Raw genomic sequence first — 26,905 nt, 5'->3', positions numbered from 1 at the left:
TGCATGTGGCCCAGTAGCTGGAGGGTGCAGTTCTCAGAAGGGAAAGGTAGGAGTGGAGGCTGGAAAAACAGGCAGATCCTCCAGGGTTGGAAAGTGAAGAGGAAGTTTGCCTTTTACCCTGTCGGCAAGAGGGAGTGACGAAGTGTTCTGGAGTGAGGGACGATACCTGACTCACGTTCTGGGAAGAGTCCTCTGAGGACACAGGCTTGCCTAGGGCACTGTGATGGGGCAAGAGTGGCCTGCAGAAAGGAGGCTCAACAGGGCTTGGCAACTCATTGGATGCAGGGAGAGAGGGGTCAAAGGTGACAAAGGTTGTAAGTCTTTGGCTCCTTCTGCTCCAATTCATTAATTAATGAAACTCTTCTTATTCCTTTCCATCAGGAAGGAATGTCAGAATCCCACACACTAGCTCACCAGTTGCCAGGAATTTATATGATCAATCAATCAATTAATTGCATACACATATACTGTCAGGGCGGGAAGCAGGAGAGGTTTACTTTTTATAATCATTCAACCCTTGCAAACCGTTCATGTGGGAACTCTTCGCCCTTCTGTTGCACAGAAGGGAAACTGAGGCCTGGAGGATTAAAGGAATGATTCGCTTAAATCGGAGCTGGGATTTGAACCAGGGTCTTTCTGATGAGAAAGCCATCCACTTTCCTTTATGCTAAAGCGCCTCTGCCGAGGCTGGCCCGGAGGCATGCACGCAATTGCACAAAAAGACCTGCCCTGGGCCACCAGGACAGCGGCTGAAACAGACTTCCAAGAACCCTCTTCAAAGCGGCCAGAGGCATTCAGCAGGGCCGGGCATTCAGGCTGGAAGGATTTCTCCATTGTCTCCACCATCAGAGGTAAGTGACATCTTGAACGCCTCAAGAAGATTAAATAGCCCGGCTCCGTCGGAAAGCTGAAAAAAAAGAGTGAGAGAGGGAGAGAGAAGAAAGGGCCCAAGTTGGCTATTATAGAGCTGGTCCTTTTTTGTCGGAGAAGGAGCTTTCAAGGAGCACTATTGGAAGACGCGGGCCCAGAGAAGAAGACAATGCCGGGAGCGAGAGAACTCGGAGAGGAACCCGGGGCCGCGCGCCTCAATGCGGATTACTGCGGCTGCGAGCCGCCAAAGAAAAGGGGAACCCTGGTCAGGATGAAAATGAGGAATTACTTTCTTTCCCTTCCCCTCTGAGACTCCAGTTCACTGCGCAGCGACAATGCGTGATGGGGGGCACTTGACATGCCCCTCTTCCAGGCCATGTTGGCGCCCCATGTGGGGCCCCCGGGGAACAAGGGCGGCGCAAACCCAAACAAAGCCGATTTTAACCCAATAAACTCACCCCACGTTCTCGAATAGAAACGACAGACGCTTGGGCTGCTAAATATCTGTCGCGGCCCAAACACATGGCACGGATGAGAGGCTTGGATTCGCGGATGTTTGAACATGTGTAAACTTCTTCATCTTTTTCGGAGAATTTCTTTTCTTTTTTTAATTTTAGTTTTCAGGGGGAGGAAGACCAACCACCCTGATGGCACTCTTTGCAACCTCAAAAGAGCTCCTTTTTAGTAGGTGATGAGGTGTGGGCTGTGAAGGAGAAAGGGATCTAATTTGCTCAGCTCCTGGGAACATGATTCCCTTTTTAAACTTAGGCTGTCCTAATCCACCTCTGAATGGCTACCCTGTACAGCCACTATACATTCAGGAAATGTGTTCAGAGAGACGTGGTGGTGAAAGAGACTAGACTGCGAGTCAGGAGATTTGGGTTCAAGTCTGTCGTCGACTTGCTGATGATTTTGTAAGAATCACTTATATGCTTCTGGAAGTTTCATTTCTCCCTCTACAATGCTGTGAGCACCTGCTGTGTAGATAGGGCAGCTAGTAGCTTAGGCAATGCATCCCTCTGCTTCTCCAGAGGTATGGCACAGGCGGGTGCTTTTAAATCCCTGTGTGGGAGCTTGCTACTCCATCCTGCCTCCTTCCCTGAGAAAAGTCTAGTAAGATGATAATTGCAAAATTGGTTTTGAAACTGTAAGTACATTTTACAAACATGAGATATTATATTTATTATTTTTCTATTTTTTCTTTGTGAAAATCAATCATTCAAAAAGTATTTAATAGTACTGGGAAGTTCTAGAGCCCAAGTTCCTGTATGACATTCAGCCCAATGAAAATTCAAAATTATTTGCATTTACATAGGGCCACTAATGATTTTCAAACCATACTATCTTAAAAAGAAGCACGTGAGAGGTGTCGAAATCAGAAATGTAACAGAAACCTGAATGATGAGCTTGTAAATCTTCATTCCTTCTACATTCCTAAGCCAGTGGCCAGTCATTGGGTACCACATGTATACTAGAATAATATCAGCATTTTATATCTAATTTTAACTTGTCTTTTCAAATTTGGTTTTTGCTTTCTGTGTGTGTGTTAATTATTAGACTTGACATGCCTATCAGAATTTAAGGACAGAGGAAAGGGGATTTGGCAATTTCCGGTGGTGAAAGGATTTTATATCACTTCAGAATCCCTACTTCTTGGAATGTGAACACACATGCATGAAATATAGTGCCTCACTTTGAGAGTCTCGCTGCTAAGAGTGTATGTCCTTCACAAATGGAGGAGAGACGGCTTCGTTCTCACAGCTGCTTCATTTGGCCCTGGATGTGCCCTCACATGAACTCCACGCTGCTGTCAACCTTAAACAGGAAGCCATGTGACTAGTAGACAGGGCGGTGAGCTTTGGCTTAAGGCACACCTGGAACTGACCCCCCACTACACCCCCTTCTGGCCCTGGACCCTCAAGCAAGTCACTGAACTGCTCTGGAGCTTGGTTTCCTAGGAGAATAACACCAACGCCTGAGAGCTACTGTGAGGAGAAAAGGAGCTGGTGTCACTGAAACCTCCATGAGGTGCTCACTGTCAATAAGAAGAATGTGTGGAACAGGCGGGGTTGCTAATGGCTTAAGCATGGTGGGTGGTGGAGGCTGAATCTGGCTCCACCACTTGCTAGGTACGGAGTCTCCTGTGCCTTGGACAATTTGTCTGTAAAATGGGGCTGCTAATAGAAGCTTCTTCATGGATTGCTGTAAGGATTTAGAGATAACGATGGAAGGATCTTAGAATAGTGCCTGGCATGTGTGTAAGGGCTCAAATGAATGTTAGCTATTTTTAAAGGTTCCTTGGCCAAGGAGCAGGGAGGGAAGTGGGAGGAAGGGCGATATCCAGGAGGAAGATTCACTGGAAAAGTTTGACTACTCTCAGCTCTGACCACATCTCCTGAGGATGACTTACTCCAGGAAACCAGTATTTGAGAGGCTCCCCAGCGATGAGGGCAAGGGGAAACTGAATATCTGATCTTCTTCCTCTGCGTCACCTCCCCCCTCCTGCACCCCGTCCTCTGGTATTACAGGTGGAATCACTCAATGCAGAAAGATTTTTTGCCCGTTCCTGACTTGGATGTCGTGGGACTGGGCTGTAGGAGTGTTGGGCGGGGACAAGAAGGTCATTACCATTAAAATTTTAAAATATTGTCTCAGCATGTTAGATTTGAAAATTTCTTTCACGCCGATGTTTAGCATGCTGTGTTTGTTGGCTTTCCTAGGTTATGCGGTGGAGACAGACGCGCCCCCTCCCCAAATCCCAGTGGCTCACCAGTCAAGACGTACTGCTCACTCAAGCTGCCCATTGGCAGCTGGTTTACTGGAGTTCTGCTTTGCTCAGTGTGTCTTTTTTTTTTTTTTAAAGTTTTTTGATTAACCAAAATTTATAATGGTAAATAATGTTAGTCTTATAACCAGAGGGTATTGAGTTCTCACTATATAGAAATAAGTTGAGTTTCAAATATTTCTACTGGTGAAACTTCTCACGTAAAACTTTTATCACAGTTGATGTTATGGGGGGACATGTTAAATAGCAAAAGCCAATATACTGTGTTTCTGGATTATTTTAGTTAACAACAACAAAAATATTCTAAAAACACTACCTATAAATTGAATAAAATCGAAGCAGTTAACTTACAAGATTCATATTAAATGCTCTACAGTTATAACACATTATACTAACATTTATAGCCTATCACATTTCCATTGAGCCATATAATGTATAATTCCTTAATAGAATAATATAAGAGACAAAATCAAAAATATTGTTGGAGAGAGAGACAGATATATCTTGCTGTTATTCTGGATCCTCAAGTAGACTCGATGGGAGGTGGATCAACTAGGGAGGTGACCCACTTCTGTTTCCAAGTTATGTGGACAGAGGAGCAAATCTAGCGGTGGTGTTGAGATGTTCCTTGTTGCCAGGGGAGACTGGTGTTCAGCTGGGGAGGACCCTTTGTGGAGGGGACTCTTAGGGAGCTTCACCTGTGCTCTCAAAATGGGAGGAAGCACAGGGTGTCTTCTTCTCAGGAACTTCCTCCTGGGACACCTCTTCAACTTCTGACCTCTGGCGGGAAGACAAAATGAAGGAGCAGAGCCTGAGCTGGCTGCTCCTCTGTTATGTGGGGTGGTTGAATCAAAGGAAGTGATTGAGATTCTGCCCGCACCAGGAGAACTGAGACAAACTGTCTTCTTCTCATGGAGAACCTGCTGACTCAGGACGGTGTTGGCCAGACTGGAGGGACTCCACAAATGGCAGCTGGTCGACACTGGGCAAAGGACCCTGAGTGCCCCATCATCACAGCCTGATGCTTTACCTTCCTCGGGGATCTGATTGTTCAGAGGATTCCTTGTTGAGCTCTCAGAGCTCTGTCAAAAGCTCCATTTGGTTTTTTTTTTATTTAATTTTTTGTTTATTGCAGTAACATTGGTTTATAACATTGTATAAATTTCAGGTGTACATCATCATACTTCTATTTCTGCATAGAACATCATGCAGAACATCATGTTCACCACCCAAATACTAATTACAACCCATCATCACCCACATGTGCCGAATTATCCCGTTCGCCCTCCTCCCTCCCCCCTTCCCCTCTGGCAACCGCCAATCCAATCTCTGTCTCCATGTGTTTGTTTATTGTTGTTATTATCTACTACTTAATGAAGGAAATGATATGGTATTTGACCTTCTCCCTCTGACTTATTTCACTTTGCATAATACCCTCAATGTCCATCCATGTTGTCACAAATGGCTGGATTTCATCGTTTCTTATGGCTGAGTAGTATTCCATTGTGTATATATACCACATCTTCTTTATCCATTCGTCCCTTGATGGGCACTTAGGTTGCTTCCAAGTCTTGGCTATTGTGAATAACGCTGCAATGAACACAGGGGTGCATGTATCTTTACTCACTGGTGTTTTCAAGTTCTTTGGATAAATACCCAGCAGTGGAATAGCTGGATCATATGGTGGTTCTATCCTTGATTTTTTGAGGAATCTCCATACTGTTTTCCATAGTGGCTGCACCAGTTTGCACTCCCACCAGCAGTGTATGAGAGCTCCCTTCTCTCCACAGCCTCTCCAACACATGTTGTTTCCTGTCTTGTTAATTATAGCCATTCTGATAGGCATGAGGTGATATCTTATTGTAGTTTTGATTTGCATTTCCCTGATAGTTAATGATTTTGAACATCTTTTCATGTGTCTGTTGGCCATCTGTATGTCTTCTTTGGAGAAATGTCTGTTCAGGTCTTTTGCCCATTTTTTAATTAGGTTGTTAGTTTTTTTGTTGTTGAGATGCATGCGTTCTTTATATATTTTGGAGATTAAGCCCTTATCAGATGTATGGTTTGCAAATATCTTCTCCCAATTGTTAGGTTGTCTTTTTGTTTTGTTGATGGTTTCCTTTGCTGGTCAGAAGCTTTTTAGTTTGATGTAGTCCCATTTGTTTATTTTTTCTATTGTTTCTTTTGCCCAGTCAGACATGGTGCTTGAAAATATGTTGCTAAGACCAATGTCGAAGAGAGTACTGCCTATGTTTTCTTCTAGAAGTTTCATAGTTTCAGGTCTTACATTCAAGTCTTTAATCCATTTGGAGTTAATTTTTGTGTATGGTGTAAGGTAAGGGTCTACTTTCATTTTTTTGCATGTGGCTATCCAGTTTTCCCAACACTGTTTGTTGAAGAGACTTTCTTTTCTCCATTGTATGTTCTTGGCTCCTTTGTCAAAGATTAGCTGTTCAGAGATGTGTGGGTTTATTTCTGGGCTTTCGATTCTATTCCATTTATCTGTGTGTCTGTTTTTGTGCCAGTACCATGCTGTTTTTGTTACTATAGCTTTGTAGTATATTTTGAAATCAGGGAGTGTGATACCTCCAACTTTGTTCTTTTTTCTCAGGATTCTTTTAGCTATTCGGGGTCTTTTGTTGTTCCATATAAATTTTAGGATTCTTTGTTCTATTTCTGTGAAAAATGTTGTTGGAACTTTGAGAGGGATTGCATTGAATCTATAGATGGCTTTAGGAAGTATGGACCTCTTAACTATGTTAATTCTTCCAATCCAAGAGCACAGAATATCTTTCCATTTCTTTGTGTCTTCTTCAATTTCTTTCAGCAATGTTTTATAGTTTTCGGTGTACAGATCTTTCACCTCTTTGGTTAAGTTTATTCCTAGGTATTTTATTCTTTTTGTTGCAATTGTAAATGGGATGGTATTCTTAATTTCTCTTTCTGCTACTTCGTTGTTAGTGTATAGAAATGCAACTGATTTTTGTATGTTGATTTTGTATCCTGCAACTTTATCATATTCATTTATTACTTCTAAAAGTTTTCTGGTGGATTCTTTAGGGTTTTCTATATATAAAATCATGTCATCTGCAAATAGTGAGAGTTTCACTTCTTCCTTTCCAATTTGGATCCCTTTTATTTCTTTTTCTTGCCTGATTGCTCTGGCTAGGACTTCCAGTACTATGTTAAATAGGAGTGGTGACAGTGGGCATCCTTGTCTGGTTCCTGTTCTTAGAGGGATAGGTTTCAGTTTTTCACCATTGAGGATGATATTAACTGTGGGTTTGTCATATATGGCCTTTATTATTTTGAGGTACTTTCCTTCTATACCCATTTTATTCAGAGTTTTTATCATAAATGGATGCTGTATCTTGTCAAATGCTTTCTCTGCATCTATTGAAATGATCATGTGATTTTTATTCTTCATTTTATTAATGTGGTGTATTACATTGATTGATTTGCGAATGTTGAACCATCCCTGCATCCCTGGAATAAATCCCACTTGATCATGGTGTATAATCTTTTTAACCTATTGTTGTATGTGATTTGCTAGTATTTTGTTGAAGATTTTTGCATCGATGTTCATCAGTGATATTGGCCTGTAATTTTCTTTTTTTTGTGTTGTCCTTGTCTGGTTTTGGTATCAGGGTAATGTCGGCTTCGTAGAATGAGTTAGGGAGCGTTCCCCCCTCCTCAATTTTTTGGAAGAGTTTGAGAAGGATAGGTATTAAGTCTTCTTTAAATGTTTGGTAGAATTCACCAGGGAAGCCGTCTGGTCCTGGACTTTTATTTTTGGGGAGGTTTTTGATTACTGTTTCAATCTCCTTACTGGTGATTGGTCTATTCAAATTCTCTACTTCTTCTTGATCCCGTTTTGGAAGGTTGTATGATTCTAAGAATTTATCCATTTCTTCCAGATTGTCGAATTGGTTGACATATAGCTTTTCATAGTATTTTCTTATAATCTTTTGTATTTCTGAGGTGTCTGTTGTAATTTCTCCTCTTTCATTTCTGATTTTACTTATTTGTGCCTTCTCTCTTTTTTTCTTGGTGAGTCTAGCTAAAGGTTTGTCAATTTTGTTTATCTTTTCAAAGAACCAGCTCTTGGTTTTATTAATTTTTTCTATTGTTTTTTAAATCTCTATTTCATTTATTTCTGCTCCGATTTTTATTATTTCCCTTTCTCTACTGCTTTTGGGCTTTGTTTGTTCTTCTTTTTCCAGTTCCTTTAGGTGCATTGTTAGATTGTTTATTTGAGCTTTTTCTTGTTCGTTGAGATAGGCTTGTATTGCTATACACTTCCCTCTTAGAACTGCTTTTGCCGTATCCCTTAAATTCTAGCATGTCGTATTTTCATTTTTGTTTGTCTCCAGGTGTTTTTTGATTTCTTCTTTGATTTCTTCATTGACCCAGTCGTTGTTCAGTAGCATTTTGTTTAATCTCCATGTATTTGTGGCTTTTCCGATTTTCTTCCTATAGTTGATTTCTAGTTTCATACCGTTGTGATCAGAAAAGATGCTTGGTATTATTTCAATCTTCTTAAATTTATAGAGACTTGTTTTGTGGCTTAATATGTGATCAATCCTGGAGAATGTTCCATGTGCATTTGAAAAAAATGTGTATTCTTCAGTTTTTGGATGGAATGCTCTGTATATATCTACTAGGTCCATCTGTTCTAGTGTGTCATTTAAGGCCCATATTTCCTTATTGATCTTCTGTTTGGATGATCTATCCATTGGTGTAAGTGGAGTGTTAAAGTCCCCTACTATTATTGTGTTACTGTCTATTTCTGTTTTTATGCCTGTTAATAATTGCTTTATATATTTAGGTGCACCTACATTGGGTGCGTAGATATTTACAAGTGTTATATCCTCTTGTTGGATTGTTCCCTTGATCATTATGTAACGCCCTTCTTTGTCTCTTTTTACAGTTTTTGTTTTAACGTCTATTTTGTCTGATATGAGTACTGCTACCCCAGCTTTCTTTTCGTTGCCATTTGCGTGGAGTATCTTTCTCCATCCCTTCACTTTCAGTTTGTGAGTGTCTTTAGGTCTCTTGTATGCAGCATATATATGGGTCTTGTTGTTTCATCCAGTCAGCCACCCTATGCCTTTTAATTGGAGCCTTTAGTCCATTGATGTTTAAAGTAGCTATTGATAAGTATGCACTTACTGCCATTTTTTAACTTTTTTTTTCTCAGTGTTTTAGTAGTCGTTCTCTGTTCCTTTCTCCTTCTATACAGAATTGATGGTCTCTTTAGTTTGACCTCTGTCTGAAAGCTCTACTCTTTAACTCCCCTCCTCCCACATTTTACGTTTTTGGTATCATATCTAACCTCTTTTTTGTGCATTTGTATCCATTACCCTCTTATCATGGAAATAGATCATTTTTCATATTTGTGGTCTTCTTTTTTCCCCTTAAATCAGTCCCTTTAACATTTCTTGTAGTACTGGTTTCTTGGTGACAAATTCCTTTAATTTTTGCTTGTCTGGGAAATTTTTTATCTCTCCTTCCATTTTGAATGATAACCTTGCTGGATAGAGTATTCTTGGCTGTAAGTTTTTTCCTTTTAGCACTTTAAATATATCATGCCACTCTCTTCTAGCCTGTAAGGTTTCTGCTGAGAAGTCAGCTGATAGCCTTATGGGGTTTCCTTTGTATGTAACTTGTCTTTTTCTTGTGGCTTTTAGGATTCTCTCTTTATCTTTAATTCTGGACATTTTGATTATGATATGTCTTGGTGTGGGCCTCATTGGGTTTATCTTGTTTGGGGCTCTCTGTGCTTCCTGTACCTGGATGTCTGCTTCCTTCCTTAGGTTAGGGAAATTTTCATCTATTATTTCTTGAAATAGATTCTCTGCCCCTTTGTCTTGCTCTTCTTCTGGGACACCTATAACACAGATGTAAGTGCGCTTGATGTTGTCTCAGAGGTCCCTTAGACTGTCCTCAGTCTTTTTAATTCTTTTCTCTTTTACCTGTTCAGCTTGGGTAATTTCTTCTAGTCTTTTGTCCAGCTTGCAGATCCGTTCTTCTGTATCCTCTCCTCTGCTTTTGAGTCCCTCTAGTGAATTTTTCATTTCCAGTATTGTATTCTTCATTTCTGATTGGTTCTTTTTTATATCTTCCATTTCTTTGTTGACATTCTCACTGAGTTCATCTATTCTTCTCCCCAGATCAGTGAGCATCCTTAACACTCTTAGTTTGAACTCTCTGTCAGGTAGGTTGCTCATTTCTGTTTCACTTAGTTCCTTTTCTGGGGTTTTGTCCTGTTCCCTTACTTGGAATGTATTCCTTTGCCTCCTCATTTTGCCTCTTTTCCTGTGCTTGTGTCTACGTATTAGGTAGGTCAGCTATGTCTCCTGCTCTTGGATAGGTGACCTTATATAAGTGATGTCTTAGGAGGCCTGCAGTGTGCTTCCCTCAGTTCTCAATGTTCCAGGGGTGACCCCTATGTGGGCTACGTGTGTCTTTCTGTTGTGGCCTGTTTGCTCTCCCTGTAGGCACCCAGGGAGGCCGAGTTATGCTCCTGGCCAGCTGTTGTAATGCTCAGCTGCTTGTAGTTGTTGTGGGCCCTTCAGTCTCTTTATCATGTGTGGGGAGCCCCAGCACAGTTGGTTACAAGTTCTTTTTTTTAGATTTTATTTATTTTTTATTCACCCCCAAAGCCCCAATAGACAGTTGCATGTCATAGTTGCACATCCTTCCAGTTGCTGCATGTGGGACACGGCCTCAGCATGGCCGGAGAAGCGGTGCGCGGGTGCGCGCCCGGAATCCGAACCCGGGCCGCCAGCAGCGGAGTGCACGCACTTAACCGCTAAGCCACGGGGCCGGCCCCGGTTGCAAGTTCTAATACCACATTTGTGTTGCAGTATTTCTTTTAAGTGAGTAGGCCCCCAGCGTGGCAGGGTGTTAGGCTCAGGGCTTACAACTGCTATAAGCCTCCAGCCTTTAGGTCTCTTGTCAGCTCTCTGAGGATTGCAGCTGGGTGGGGCTGGCCTCAGGCACAGGAGCATCCAATTGTTTCAGGCTTTGCAAGGTGGGGCAAACCCCCTATGTGGGTCTTTGAGAAGCACAAGTCTTCTGCAACTGACAAACCCTGCCACCCACAGGTCCACACACACAGTCAACACAGTCCTGCCCTGTGTGCACACCCCGACCACCTGAAGTGGACCCAGTCTCTCCACGGTGGGAGCCCCACACACTCCACCACTGCCCCACACTCTCCACCCGCTGCTTGTGCATGCCCTGCCCCACTGAAGTGGGCTCAGTTGCCAGGCTGCAGAGAATCCAGTCACCAATCTATGCAGGCCCACAAGTTGCCTGAGGGCTTGTTGTTGGGTGGGGCCCGTCTTTAGGGTGGGATGCCTGCCCTGGCTGAGCTGGATTAAAATGGTGCTCTAGTAGGTGGAGCAGACCTGGGCTAGCAGGCCCCAGGGAGAACTCCAATGGCGTCTGTGTCAGCACGCCCACACCAGGCCACAACAATGGCCGCCGCCAATGTCCCAGTCCCTGGAGAGGTCTCACCTCTCACCGAGATGCACTTGGGGCCTATCAGGTGAGTCTCTTTTCACCAAAGCACTGTGCACCTTTCTTTCTGGTGATTTTAGGTTGCTTTCTGAAACAGATGAGTTTGTGTGTGGGCCCTTTAAGACCTGGTTTTAATTTCTTTGTGAACCAGCTTTTCTGGGGGTACTCCCCAATGTTTTAGTAGCAGGCAACGTCAGATATTATGCCACTGGTCTCGATTGTGCTGGGTCCACAAAATGCCCACAGCGGGGGCTCTCCCCGGCTCAGGGCCCTGCTCCTCCAGGGAGGGCTGCGTACCTGTGGGCTGCTCCTGGCTGCCGGGAAGCTGGCGGCTTTTGAAGGCGGCGCTTTTCCTCTCCAGAAGGGAATTTCTGCCTCTTCCACCTCAATTATTGTTGTTTGTTGCAGGAGTTCCTCTTATCCAGTTTTCAGTTCTGTCTCAGGGGTAATTTTTCCACGAGTAGTTGTAAATTGGCTGTGTACGCCGGAGGAGGTGAGTTCAGAGTCTGCCTACGCCGCCATCTTGACTTCTCTCCTCAAAAGCTCCATTTGGAACAGCAAGGATAGAAGGATACTTTTCAGAATGTTTGCATTCCACCTCAATCAATTTTTGTGTGATATATCCAGTTTCTTATGTTATTCAGATTTTGCTCAGCTAACAGAGCTCTCATCCCAATATCATGAAATTTTCTTTCCTGGGAAATAAGGTGGCTTTGATAATATTAGCGATTCTTCTTGTATTTTTCTGAAATAATTTTGGCCTGAATTTTATAGGTGTGCAACTCTTCCTGTGCATGGCTGATGTTTTCATCTGCATTGGGAAGAGGATCCTCTATCTTTATGGGGTAAATTCTCTGTAAATTGGATATGGGGTAAAACTTTCTTTTTGTTGATGCAGTCCAGGAAGGACCTGATGTTTCTGCTGGAGCCTTTGCATCTCCCTTTCTAACTGGATATTTTCTGGCTACAGTGAAGCATTTTGGTTTGGAGAGTTTCCATATGATCTTTAAGTGCATCGATTATTTTAGCTTCTTCACTTAATTTCACATTCATTCAATTTATTTTTTCTTAGAGTTTTAAATAAGTATTTAACTCTGCCACATAAACCAGTTTCTTCGCAACTCCTGTGATTCATCTTGTAAGAGATCTCCACTAGATGCCCTCGATACGTCCAATTCCAAGTTCTCATGCTCCCTGTTGACTACCACTGACAGCCACTCAATTGCTCATCTTTAGCAAGTGTAGAGGCTGATTCTCTTTATTGTTAAGAACTTGCTCCAGAGGCAGTTTAGGATTTTCAGATTTTTGTTTCTCTTTAATAAGTTTGCCCATTCTTCCCTTCCATTCTTGAGAGTCTTGTAAAAGCAGCTTTATGCTTCTATGAAGATTGAAAATTTCCTCCAGAGCCTCCATGAGTGCTCCTGAAGCTACTCTACATACTTCTGATGGGTTTTGAAGGATGTTGCGGTTGCAGCCACTTGCTGTTGGATTTGCTTAGTTGAGTCTTCTAAGGACTGAGACTTGCTTGTAATGTCAGCCATCAGCCGAGCTTGCTGTAAACATTTAGATTTCTCTTCTTTTCCTGCTTTTCTATAAGAATCTATTTTAAGACCAAGTAGAGAATTGTCGCTTTCTAGCTTGTTTTTCATGGTTTTCACATTTGCTGTTTCTGATAGTTCTTTCTTGAGTCTGACTACAAGGATAGTTGATTTATGGTCTCCAAATTCTCTTTCAGTGTGGCTAAACTTCTCAAAAATTTGATGGCTTTCCTCCAGAGAGACAGAAACTCCAATGACCAGTTCTTTCTCTCTCCCTGCATAGTAATACAAAGTTTTAAGCATTAAAAACTCCCACTAAGACTATAAAAGCTGTCATCTCCCACACAGTCCTCGGGGATCTGGGCCTGGGCTAAGCTCTCCTGGCAGTGTTGCCACTGCCTGGCACAGGGTCTCCAGCATCAGCATCACTCAGAGCATCAAGACCATCAGGGAACCCTCTGTGGCTCCCAAGGCCACTGCTCTATTGCCTAGGTTGCCAGGACCCTGCTGACCACAACAGATGTCAAAGCCCTGTGGTGAGCATTCTGCCCAGAATCTCTTCAGTGCCTGGCAACCAGGGCAGACCCCCAGTGTAGTGGGGGAGGGGACATGAAAAACAGTTCTCTCAACCATCCCACATCTTGACCCACAAGGAAAATGATTCTATCACGTGACCTTGGGGAATGGACTAGACTCTGCAGGCCAGAGGGAATGGCTGTTGGCTCTGGCTACCTTAGGTCCTTCCTGGCTGCCCCGAAAACTAAGGAGATCAATATGTTTCCACGCCTGTATCCATCCTGGGTCACTAGTTGGGAGGTTCCAAGTTGGAGGATTTGAAGGCCCCCGACACTGACTGCTGTTCCTTTTTCTCCTTCTCTTTTTTTAAATCGAGGTGACATTCATGTGTCTATGGATTAACCTATTCTAAATATTTCATATATATGTAGTCATACAGTACGTGACCTGTCGGTCTGGCTTCTTTCACTTAGCGTAGTGTTTTTGAGATTCATTCAGGTTGGAGCACGTATCAGGACTTCATTCCTTTTTATGGCTGAATATTATTCCATTGCATGTATATCCCACAATTTGTTTATCCATTCATTCATTGATGGACATGGGGACTGTTTCTACCTTTTGGCTGTTGTAACTACTGCTGTTATGAGCACGTGTGTACATGCATTTGTTTGAGCAGCGATTTTCAATATCTGGATATATAGGAATACACTGAGTGGGACTGCTGGATCACAGGTAATTCTATGTTAAACTTTTTTGAGGAACCAACAAACTATTTTCCACAGTGGCTCCGCCAATTTACAATCCCATCAGCAATGTACAGTGTTTCAATCTCTCCATGTCCTCACCAACATTTGTTATTTTCCATTTTTCAAATTATAGCCATCCTAGGGAATGTAAAATGGTACCTCATTGTGGTTTTGATTTGCATTTCTCTAATGACTAATGACGCTGAGCATCTTTTCATGTGCTTGATGTCCATTTGTAGATCTCCTTTGGAGAAATGTCAATTCAAGTCTTTTGCCCGTTTTTAAATTGCATTGTTTGTCTTTTTGTTGTTTAGTTGTAAGAATTCTTTATATATTCTGGATACTAGACCATTAGCAGATATATGATTTGTAAACATTTTCTCCCATTTGTAGGTCGTCTTTTCACTTTCTTGATAATGGCCTTCGTTGCACAAAATTTTTTAAGTTTGATGAAGTCCAATTCATCTATTTTTTTCTTTTGTTGTTGATGCTTTTGGTGTCATATCTAAGAATCCATTACCCAATCCAAGATAATGAAGATTTACCCCTACGTTTTCTTCTAAGATTTCTGTTCTTATATTTAGATCATTGACCCATTTTGAGTTAATTTTTATATAGGGTGTGAAGTCATTGTATCTTCTTCATTCCAGGATCAAAGTGAAATGTGTATCTTCCATCTGGGACATGTCATTCTCATGGCAGAGGGAAAAGAACAAAAGCTGAACCATCCAATGGCTTTTAAAAACTCAGCTCAGACATGGTATATGGTGTGTTTGCTCTCATTGCTGTGGGCAAGTCTGGTGTCAATGGGCAGTAAGTATTCTCCTCTCCCAGGAAGTCATTGATGACCCCCATGGCCATCAATGGGGGCCATGACGGCCCTCATGATGAGCCCCATGGCAATGGCAAGAATGTATAATCTCTTACAGGGGAGAGAGAAACTGATAATTGGGAACAGTGATGCAATCTACTATACATGCCCTAAAAATTATAATATGTGAATCAGAAAAATAGAATTCAGAGTACAAATACTCTATTTACAGGAAACTTCTGAACATTGAATGTACAGCTCCATAATCCCTTATTTGATACTACTGGGGCCAGATGGCTTTAGAACTCAGAAGACTTTGGATTTTAGAAAAGAATTATAGTATGTATTCTATATGTATAAACAACACCCTAGCAGGATCCAGGGCAGTACTTGTAATTAATACATTAGTATTTTTGTAGCAAGGCAGAAGACTCTCCACAAAGTGGAAGCCTCACTTTAGTTTAGATCAAATTTTGCTGCCAAATAAGTTTAGGTCAAAGCAAGTCTTGCTGCCAAATGAACTTAAAACAACAACCACAACAAAAACCCCACTTTTGTTTTCTTATTTTATTTTTCTGGTGAGGAAGATTAGCCCTGAGCTAACATCTATTGCCAATCTTCCTCTTTTTGTTGAGGAAGATTGGCCCTGGGCTAACATCCGTGCCCATCTTCCTCTACTTTATATGTGGGATGCCTGCCACAGCATGGCTTGATAAGTGGTGCATAGGTCCGCGCCCGGGATCCGAACCTGCGAACCTGTGCCACTGAAGCGGGGCACGCAAACTTAACCACTATGCCACTGGGCTGGCCCCCCAAAAACCCCACTTTTGAAAAGAGCTTTATGGATTTTGGAATTGAAGATAAGAGACTGTTAACGAATATTTTGGAAAGTCAGACATATTTCTTGAAATAACTTAGAAGGAAGCAATCAACAATCATATACCTCCTTTTCAGATTTTTCTAGGTAGTAATCAGATGAGACTTTTTCTAGACAGCTGGATGAATTATAAAACACTGTCTTTTTCAGGGATTATTTGTCAGTGATGGGAGATTTCTTGGTGGCCATATATTGGCTGTGTATTCAGTGATATTTCTACTCTGCACAAGGATCTGCGTGAAGGATCTTTGGGGGAGAACAGGAAGTATGTGCCCTGGTCCCTGCCCTCATGGCCCTTATGATCTGGTTGGAGAGAACAGACGGTGACAAGCAGGATTGTTTCATGGAACGTGGCTGTGTAGTTAGAGCTATGGGAAGAGTTTGGATGGCGAGAGATCCATGAGGGCTAAGCAGGGCAGACACCTGGAGGAGTGTGGGGAGAGTTTGGTTCGGTGAGGAAGAGTCTCTGAGCATTCCAGGTGGGGAGAATCCCTGGAGCAAAGGTCCAGAGGCAGAAGAGCCGAGGCAGTGCCTTGCAGGGGAGGTGGTGAATCTCCAATGCGACAAGACTGACTTAGACGTCCGTTTATCCATTTCCAGTGTTTGTGGATAGAATGGCCTGTTTATAGCAATTCCTTTTTAGTGGAGTTATTACAAAGCAAAAGACATGTTTGCTGGAAAGTTTAATTAAAATGTGCTTCCTAGGAGTCATGTTCATGGAGCAAATGAGTGGAAGCAGGTCACTTGGGACATACCACTGGGAGGTGCTGATCTTATCCCTGACTCCAGGGAGAGGGGCAGGAGGGGCTGAACGAGGCAGGAGAGGAAGTGAGGTCGGGGCATGGGAGGCGATGAAGGGAAACGCTCCTGCAGGAACTTGTCTGGGCTAGGTTTCCAGGCTGTGGGTAAGCAATTGTTCCTACAGTCTGACAGCCAGCATCCTGTCAGGGCTTAAAATGCAGCAGACACCTGTTTCTGCCATCTCCAAGGGAATTTTCCAGATAAATGCTCCCTGTCTGCCTGGTTATGAGGCAGGTTCTCCCTCCCTGTTATCTATGGCCCCTTCCTCAGACCTGCAGAAGCCTTTGAAATTTGAAAATTGCTTTATGGAAGGAAAGCTGTAAAAGAGTAAACCCTGGTGGGAGATGAGGCGAGAAAGACAAACACATCAGCAAGGCCTCACCGAGCACCTGCTTTGTGCTTGATCCTCAAGAACATCCGAGGAGACGGAAGGCATACTTGGCTGCCTTGATTTGCTCTCCTGTTGGAGAAGCAAGATGTTCTAGAAACATCGATTCTCTGCCATGGTCTGAGTCTTTCTCACATAATAGGGGTACAAGACCAAAAATAACTGCTAAATGATTGGTTTAGCATCTATGGTATGTTTTTAGAGAATTCTGAAAAAGATGTGATTAAAGAAGTCTTCATGAAGGAAGAGGGTGCTGGACTGGGTACTAAATGATGGGTTAAGGGAGTTGGTTCAGGCCATGGTGTTGGCGAGTGGTGGAGCTGAGCCTGGACTTCAGGCTCCCAACTGTGAGTCCATCCTCCACCAGGATTTCCCAAGAAGAGGACCTGAGGCATGGAGAATCAGGTTTCCTTCCTCGGGTGTTTTAAGGCTTTGCTACTCTTTCTTCTGCTTAAAGCCCTTCCCTGCCTTCTCTCTCTCAAGGACTCTTGGAATAAATAACTTCCTTCATGAAACTTTCTGCAAGGACTTCCAGACAGCATAGGAGACCTCTGGGCTCCACAGTGCCGGCTGCCACTAGCCTGTCAACTTTCCTCTACCTGTTGTTACTCCCACTCGACTCTGAGCTTCCTGGGGCAGCACAAGCACACAGCCCAGTGCCTGGCACAGAGAGCTGTTCAGTAACTGGAGGTGCATCCAGGTGCCCTGTCACTGTCAATCACTGTCTATTAGTGATGGATTGTGGGCTGTGGGCTCCGATCTGTCTTAGGTTGCTCCCAGGTGTCAGTGTCTTCCATGCCCTGGCTGTCCCATGTAGCTGCCTGTGGCTGGAAGCCAGGTGTGGCCTGGTTTAGGGGACTGGGTTTAGGTTCTGAATGTCAGCATTCTGCATGAAGAGGCACACTTCAGGCTTCTCTCCCACACTGTGATCAGAAAGAAGAGAGAAGGGAGGGTACTATCCGGAGTTCTTGGCCTAGAACTCAGGCCAAGGGGTATCCCCAGACAGGACTGGTAGATGGGAGCTCCTTTTGGGAGGGCAGAGAGCAAAGGGACAATGTTGGGGGCAGTTTGGGCAGCAGGAGGAGAATGCTTCCAGACTGAGAGCCAGGCAAGGCCTTAGAGTGGCTGGAAATCCCTGATCTAGGAGTGAGTGGGGTCCCAAGGCCCCACTCTCAGCCCCAGTCAGACTCCTTACTGGCCTCTGAGAGCTTCCTGTCTGCTTTCTCATCCCTGCTGAGGATGTGGCTGCTAGAAGCCTCTTCATAATGGACAGCATACTGCTCTCCTGCTCAAAATACGTCAATGGCTGCCCATTGTCTGCTGTGTACAGTGGGATCTCAAAGCGGAATGCCACATCCAGCTGTGGGAGGTTTTTCAGAGGTGGAGACACGTGAGCTGAGTCCTGAGAGGTGAGCAGATGTGTACAAGGCAGTCATCAGGGGGAGGTGGAGTAGGCGGTCGGGCACTCCCCAGAATCATCGTGTGCAAATCATCGTGTGCAAAAGCATGGAGATATCAAGCAGCAAAGTGTGGTAAGGGAGTGCCAAGAACTGGGGGGCACTGAAATCCAATGGTGGGGAGATAGGGGATGTGGAGGGGACCCAGGCTGGATGGTGACAGGGGCTGGATCCCAAAGGGTCTTGTAAAATAAGTTCAGATGTCAATGGGACACCTTGAAGGTAATTTTTTTCTGTTATGATATGGCATATCAAGTACAAATTTAAAAAGTAAAAACAATTAGGATTTTGCTGTATTTGGTTTTCTGGCTTCTTTTCCATTACATCCCACGCATTTTCACATATCATCAACAAATCTTTCACGTACATTTTTGTGTTCACATAATTGTCCATCAAATAGATACATCAAAGTATGTTTACCATTCCCTATTTTTGGGTATTTAGGGTGTTTTCATTTTTTAATACTAAAAATAAAGTGGTAATAAATACCCTATGCATATGTCTTTGATTTGCATCTCTAATTATTTCTCTAGAATTGATTCTTAGAAGGAAAATTCTGGATGAAAAGGCATGGACTTGATACCTGCTGTTAAATTGCTTCCCCCAAATGGTGTGCACACTTTATATTCTCTACCCTCAGGACCCCAGAAGGGCTGTCTTGTAACCCCCATGGACAAGGAGAATGATCATTTGAAAAAAAAAAATGACATTTTGAGAGGGAAAAAATGGTTAGTTACATTAATTGGACTTTCCCTGATATTTGAAGTAAAAAAATTGTCAGATGCTCATTTGCCTTATGTGTTCTTCTGACATTGTTAATTTCCTTTGCCCAGTTTTTATGGGATTATTTTCCTTATTCACTTATAAAAAGACTTTATGTATTAAGCATTCAAACTCTTTATTGTTGTCTTAAATGTCTTCCCAGTTTTGTATCTGTCTTTTAATTTCATGAATGTTGTAATTTAAATATTTGGATGCTAACCTTTACAGGACTTAGTGACTGTGGGTTGGTGGGATAAGACAGGCAAGGGATGGGAAAGGGACCCCAAGATGACTTGTAGGTTTCTGGCTTGGACACCAGGGAGATGGCGGGGCCCTCAGATGATTCAGGCAGCTCAGGAGGAGGGTGCAATGTCCTGCACTGAATTGCCTGTCACATACTCGGGTTGAAATATCTGAGAAAGAGTGGGGATAACATCAGAACCTCATTCCTAGTATGTGGCCAAGGAGTGTTTGTTGAAAGAATGAATGGATATCTCGATTTAGAGCTCAACAGAGAGTTCTAGGAGGAGACATAAGCTGTGAGTTTGTGTTAGGGTCAGAACAAGAGCCCAAGTCTCCTGACTCCTAGTCCAGTGCTCCTTCCTGAGAATCAAGTGGATTTGGTGGTAGTAGGGGGTCGGAGAGGATTGAGGTTGTCAAATCCATGAAGTATCTGATTTTTCAACTCCCTGTACTTTTTGTTTTTTAAGGAACCTCTGATTTTTCACACTCATTTTCAACCTGTAATTGGCTTCTCCTTTCCCATGGGGAGGTGGGCTATGTGTTGGACACCTGAAGCCAAATTAATCTTGGAGGCTGACCCAGGAACTTATCAAATGTTTATCATAAGGACTCTGCTCTCCATCCGCATTCATTAATTTAGTCTTTTCTACAACAAGTGGCATTAATATAGCATAATTGACTTTTACATTACACTGGATTAATTAATAGGAATCAATGTGGTAGGAACGTTAACAAGGTACAGAGCAATTAAAACCTTCCACAGTTAGTTTCCATTCTCTTGCATTTCTATCCAGGAGAGAGAGACCAGCACCAGTACCATACCCAAAAACTCTTCCTGTGGGAACAGAGATTCTTTTTCTTCTGCTTTGTGACTTGGCAAAATCAGATTAAACCATGGTATTTTATTTTACAGCATACCTATAAGTTGGTTTTATTAGCATAAAAATGTTCCTCCACCGGATCAATCATGCAATAATACTTTTTCCTTGGGGCTGTTTCATTTTTAAAGGTACTTGTAAGGTAGGATTTGTAGTACTGTGTGGTGGAGCCAGGAATGCGTCTGCGCAGGTTGCCAAGCGAGTGTCAATCTCTTTGCCATCCCGCCGGCCCGCCACCTCCCCCTTCTCCGGAGCCCGCTGCCCTTCACTGGCGCTGCGCTGGAGGACCGAAGCGAGGACTTGACGAGGCTCTGGCCCTGCAGATGTTCGAATGGGGCGGCGCTGCGCTTTGTAACCCGCTGCACTAGGCGGAGGGGCAGGCCCAGGCCAGGCCTGCACGCAGAGGGGATGAGAACCTGCGCTGTGCTGTGTGCTTGTTGTGGTCTGAAACAGTCCCACAGTTGATTCTCCTTCGCCTTCCTCCTGACTCCTGTTGAACCTCCGGGCCTTGATGGAGGGGGTGAAACTGAGGGACAGAGAGGAAAGGGACCAGTCCAAGGTCTCTCAGCAATTAGGGGCAGAACCCAGGCCTCCTGCAGTTCAAAAACTATCATTGAAAATCATTGTCCAGAGGGTCCATTTCCAGCAATCAACACGTAATCCTAATTTTTGGTTGAAGATCACTTCCAGAAAGCAAGGCTGATCCTGGACTTACAAATAATAATAATAACTATTTTTTAATGCAATATGTATGGTTGAATTTCTGATGTGTTTATTTCCTCTGTTTGATTTTTCTCAGTTATTCCAAACTGCGGAATTACATTTCGAGGCTGGAAGGCACACCGACGTGAGGAAGGCAGGCCTGATGAAACACCCTGCTTGCCCGCTGGCCCACGTATCCAGGCCTGGGCGGCCTTGGCTGGGACTAGGGAGGAGGCCCAGCCAGCTGGCTGCTTCGGGGAGCGCCAGCCCCGCTGGGGCCTCTCGGCGTTGCCTGGAAACCACGCAACAATGCCTCCCCAGCGGCCCCGCGATGATCTTTTCTGAAGTGGCAGCCCCTTCAATTATTTTATTTCCATTATATTATGTTAATTAAATCAGCAGAAAGAACAGAGCACATGCATGTCCCGAGTGGAGTGGCTGTGAAGGGTTACTCATAGTGGCCCTGCCTGCCGCTGGGTGAGCAGAAGCAGCAGGCAGAGCGCCTTGAGATGGACCATGTTCCAGTCGGCCCAGTCCCCCGGTGATCCAGCAGAAGCACCACGAGCCTAGAGGCGGCCTTCGTTTTGCTGTTTCTACAGCTCTCCCGAAGCACTGGCTGCCCCTCGTGGGGGCAAATGCAGCCAGGGCACCTGGCCGGAGGCCATACACTAGCTGACCTACGACCCATTGAAGAATCTCTTAGCACCGCAGCCTTTGTAGAAGCCACTGTGGCCTCAGTGGATTGACATTGAGGAAAGGCCTTGTAGACACATCATGTGAATACTCTCAGGCAGAGGTTTTTAAAACATGAGTGCTTTACTGCAATAAAAGATTGTACCAAATCCCCCAAATATAAACCAAATAATAGTGGGGCCACTTTGACTGGAGCCAGAGCTGGGGTGGGGCAACATTCCCCTTGCCCCATCAAAGATGTGGAGCACAGTTTGAAAACCAGCTTGTTGGCACACCCCAGAGGGTACTAGAACCATGGATTTTATCTGGGCTGTCTGGTGTTGGACTTCTGAGAACCGCACAGCTCTCCCATCCTGATGTTCCCAGGCCCTTAGAAATGGGCGTTAGGATCCTTGGGGAATTTCTGAGGTTGAAAACAGAAGGTACCCCTTGCTTCAATTTACTTGTCTGTATAATAGACATAGAAATTATACGTGGTCTCCCGGGCTCATCAACTTTAAGAACTGACACCTAATGGCTACTTCCAGGCCAGTGGTAGGCACTCCTGGGAAGGTGACCAGCCTTCCTCTTGAAATGTTTCTTGTCGTTGTATTTTAGTAAAGGCTCAGAGTCTCATCCCCCACCTCTTCTTTTACAGAGGGGTAGTGAGATTGCTGTTTTAGGCTATTATTTTACTCCTTTGCTTCTTTGCGTTCTGCGGAGACCTGTCTGGTGAGCCTGGGGCCCTGCGACCTGATTCTGGTCTTGTCTCCGACTCGCTGTGCGGCAGGAGACGGACCCTCCCCTTGCTGGCCTGTGGTTTCTTCCTCAGCCAAGTGAAGGCCCTACGGTCAATGATCTCTCAGATCTCCGCAGCTGCGGCATCCTCTCATTTGAATACCATCAACAAAAATAGCAGTGCAACGCCTTCTGTTTAAAAGACGACGGAGCAATTACTCTAAAGTGTATTTCCTGCTCTCTTGCCTTTCCAATATTGCAAATCTCCTCCGTTTTAAAATTAAGTTGTAAATGAGATTTGAGTTCCACATCACTTACTTTGTTCTCTCTCCAAGAGAAAGAGTTGAATAACCAGTTCAAAGAAAACGTACACATAACTGAAATTCAAAGGGGGTTGGAGGGATTTTCTTTCTCCTAATCTTGGTTACTGGGCTCTCCATCTGATTAACCTTCCCCGGGCACCACTGCGATGGTGTGATTCTCTGACCCAACGCACTTAGTCACTTCCGCCTTGTTTATAGGACGAAGTCCAAGGTCAGCAGCACCACTGTCATCATAGAAGTGATAGAGAATAGTTATAAAGCACTGACTGTGGGCCAGGCATTTCACATTATTAACGTTTAAGAGAATTCTCTCAACCACACTTTGAAGTTGATATTCTTATACCCACTTTACTGATCAGGAGGCTGAGGCACCGATAGGTTAAGTGACTCCCTCAAGGTTTGACAGCTGGTCAATGATGACCCAGGATTCCAATCGAAGCTGTCTGTTTCCAGAGTTCTTCGCTCTTAGTTCCCGAACTTGACTCACATACATACAACCTCTGTGTTGGAAAGGAGGGCCTGAAAGATGTTCTGGTCAAAATTCCTTTGTGATGCTTAAACCTCCTGCAATGCCGCCTGACTGGTGGCTGTCCAGCCTGCACTGAAACACTCCTGGTGATGGGGAGTTCCTTCCCTTTGAGGGCATCAGTCATTCATTCAGTGGAAACACCTATAGGCCGCATCAGAGTGCCAGACTCCCTGCTCGGTGCTGGGCCATAAAGATGAATATGTCACAGTTCCTTCTGCTGAGGGACTTGGAATCCAGAGCCAACCTGTTGGGTCCTTGAACAGCGCTGGTTGCTAGAAAACTCTGCCCTTACTGAATGGGAAAAGATCTTCCTATAACTAAAGGGACTATGTAATTACTGTCCAAACCAGGACACTGTTGAGAGTGGACAGAAGCTCTTACAATAATTCTGCCAGGGTGACAAGCATAAACTGGGCCTGTCCCCAGAAACAGGGAGGCACATCGCCAGCCTGTGCTCCGTATCCTGGGTGCTTGTCTGAACCTTGAGTCAGCCGGCGCTCTCCTGCACACATCAGCCCTTCTGATGTTTGAAGACCAGTGTCTGGCCGGCTCTGAGCCTTCTCTTCTCCAGCACACACCCCGTTCCTTACAGGCCTCCTCATCTCCTTAGTTTCCAGCCCTGCCCCAACATTCTTGCTCTCCACCGAGCATGTCTGAGATTCTCAGTTGGGCTCTCTGTTCCTACCCCTATCCGGCCCCAGTTCAGTTGGGTGGGGAGCCAGCCCAGGTCTGGAGTGGAGGGGGAATGAAGAAGGCCGAATGCTTAGCAGACACGTTTTGAAAGACTGGGATTCAGAAAAAAAGTGGAGAATGGAGATGAGAGCGATGTCAGGGGCTCTATGGTTGACTGGGGGGCAGGGCTTAGAGGTTCAAGACAAAACAGTTTGTGGAGAGAGGTGAGAAAAATATGTTTCACCAGTATTTCTCAGGCTTAAAAAACTTTGGACAAACATATTTGTTTTTAGGTAAAATTTTCTTTTAATCGGTCAGCCTGGAGACTATACATCTCTGTTTATCACTCACTCAGTCAACAAACATTTATTGACTCGCAGTTATTTACAAGGTACATAGATGACACAGTCCCTGCTCTCGAGGACCTCGGAGTTTAGATGGGAGCAGGGTGGTAAATGCCTTGGTAATGCATGTCACAAGCAGAGCGCAGAGGAGGGAGCATCTCACCCCCTCAGCGGATGTCGGGACAACTTCACAGAGTAGATAGTTACTGACTCTTGTCAGAGGCTGAGTAGAAATTGTCCTGGCAGAGAAGGGAAGTGAGTGACATTCCAGGCAGAGGGAACAGCATGTGCAAGAGACAAGAAGCAAGAGGCACGAAGGAGCATTGTGTGTTTGGGTGGCTCCCTGTGGCTGGTTGGGGGTAGGAGTGACAGGAGATGGGCGGGGCCGATGGGTGGACATCAATGCCAGGGAGAGACCTGGACACTCATGGACCACTTTGCAAGACTGAATACTGGTGGGTGGACTCAGATGGCCCCGCAATTAATTCAAGTGAGCACCAGCATGAAGCACAAATGAGGAAACACTTTTAACTGAGAGACGTGTTTTTTAAATGTTGCTCAGCTGCCAGCTGACTGTGCGCTCTGGCAGGAACGGCAAGTGATACTTAGCTTTCTTCAAGCTCCATTAATCTGCCCATTTCTTTCTGCTTCAAAATCCACTTCAAACACTCAGTGGCTCCTCAAATTCGTAATGAAATAAATGATTTATAATCCTGTTGGGAGCCAGCAAGCCTCCTGCCAAGTGGTGAGGGCGGTTGGGTTGATCCAGCTGACCTTCCACAGCGTGTCAGAGAAAGATAGCGGCTCTCCTCTCTTCCACACGCACACACACGCATGCGTGAACACACACCTACCTGCGCAGCCCTTACCCATGTCTTCAGCCCCTCCTTTGACCACGTGGGGGCTCCTGGAAGAGCCCAGCGACCCTGCACAAGGGACAGCATCCCAGTATCTTCTGTGGGTGAGCCTGAGCATCTCCCCCAAACATCTCTTCTGAGCTGATGACACTAAAGCCACTATTTACTGAGCATTTGCTGTGTGCCTGGGGCCATGTCAGGTACTTTATACACATCATATCTAGGTTCATAATATTATGCAAAGCAAGAATGTGTAACTTCCCTTTTTAGCGAGGAGAAAACTGAGATACAGAGAGGTTAAGTGACAGGAGCCAGTTGACACTGAGTCAGGAAGTGGGGGGACAAGGATTTGAACCTGTGATGGTGGGGGCCCTTCACTCTACCCCAGGGCCTACTGGGCAGGTGCCACCAGTTCATCTCCTCTTGTCCAGACTTGGGGTTGGGATGAAGAAGCCGAATCGCTGTCATTGCCTGGGGAAAAGGTTTTGGGAATCAGGATTGGATGTAGGATCCATTAATCCACTTGTTGACCAGCCCTTTTTGAGGGCCTGCTGGAGGGTTGGGTTCAGAAGTGGGGTGCAGAGAAGAAGGATGTAGCCCTGGCTCTAGGAATGCTAGTCTGGTGAGGGGAAATTATAGAGATGACCCCACAATACCATGAGCTAGTGCTGGCTTCCAGCAAGTGGGGAGGGGCTGTGGGGCTCAGGGCCAGGCCTTGCTCGAGTGAGAGGGGCTTCCCAGAAGAGATGACCTGGAGCAGGGTTGAGGGGTGTGTGCTCCAGCAGAGGGAACAGCTATGTAGAGGCACAGAGCTCATACAGAGAAGGAACAGTGATAGGGAGGTGGCCCTATCATTTATTTGTCTCCAGAATTTTTATTTTGAAAAATTTCATGCTACATAGAACTTGAAAGAATAGTACAATGAACACCTGTGTATCTTTTACCTGAATTAAGCAATTGTTAACATCTTAGCATATTTGTTTCTCTTTCTCAGTCTCTCTCTCTCTCTGTGTATATAGATGATGTGTGTGCATGCTTTTTGTATATATATATATTATTTTGCTGAACTTTTTGAATATAACATTTTGCCCTTAAAAACTTGTCATCTATCTATAAAATAGCAATAGCTTTATTTCAGTGTTGTTAAAATGATTAACGGAACGCAGTATGTGCAGAAAGCCTCACGTGATGCCTTAAATGGAGCAGCTCCTCAATTAAAGTTAGCTCCTTCACCCCCTCCTGGAGAGCAATGGGCCTCATTGGGATGGGGAAGGAAAATGATCCCGAGGGGGCTAGCAGGTGGGAAGATGCGGTCCCTGGAGAAGGTGAGAGAAGGAAGGAGCGAAGATGAGAGCTTCCTGGTCGCCTGACTTGGGATTCCGGGTGTCTGAGATGTGTTCTCCTCAGCTCTGGATCCAGCAGGCCGCCATGTTCCGGCGATTCCACCTTGACACGCCTTCTGGACCCATGCTCTCTTCCCATCACCAGGTCAGGCCTCATCTTGTCTTGTCTGGCATTTGCAATAGCTGCGTCCATTTCTGTTCATCTCTGGGCACCTCCACTTAGCTCCTCTGCTGACATGTGAGCGTCAAAACTATTCACAGAACCAATAGCTGAAAGGATGAATGAACGAATGAGTAGCCTCCTTCCCTGCCTCCCTTTTCCCATCATGACCACCCTCCACATCCCTGTCAGACAGGCCCTGCCATCAGAGGGGTAGGAGGCTGCTTGGCCACCCCCGATGAGTGGAGGCCAAATGAGCAAAGTCAGAGGGAGGCACAAAGGAAAGGAGAGGAGTTGTGGAGGAAGCCTTGCTCCCTTCTGTTCAGCAAGGTCTCCCTCTGCAGCTCAGAGCACTCAGTGCCCCAT

This window comes from Diceros bicornis, chromosome 12, assembly GCF_020826845.1.
Source record: "Diceros bicornis minor isolate mBicDic1 chromosome 12, mDicBic1.mat.cur, whole genome shotgun sequence".
Classification (NCBI taxonomy): Eukaryota; Metazoa; Chordata; class Mammalia; order Perissodactyla; family Rhinocerotidae; genus Diceros; species Diceros bicornis.
The sequence above is the reverse complement of the archived record's forward strand: the minus strand, read 5'-3'. Positions refer to the sequence as shown.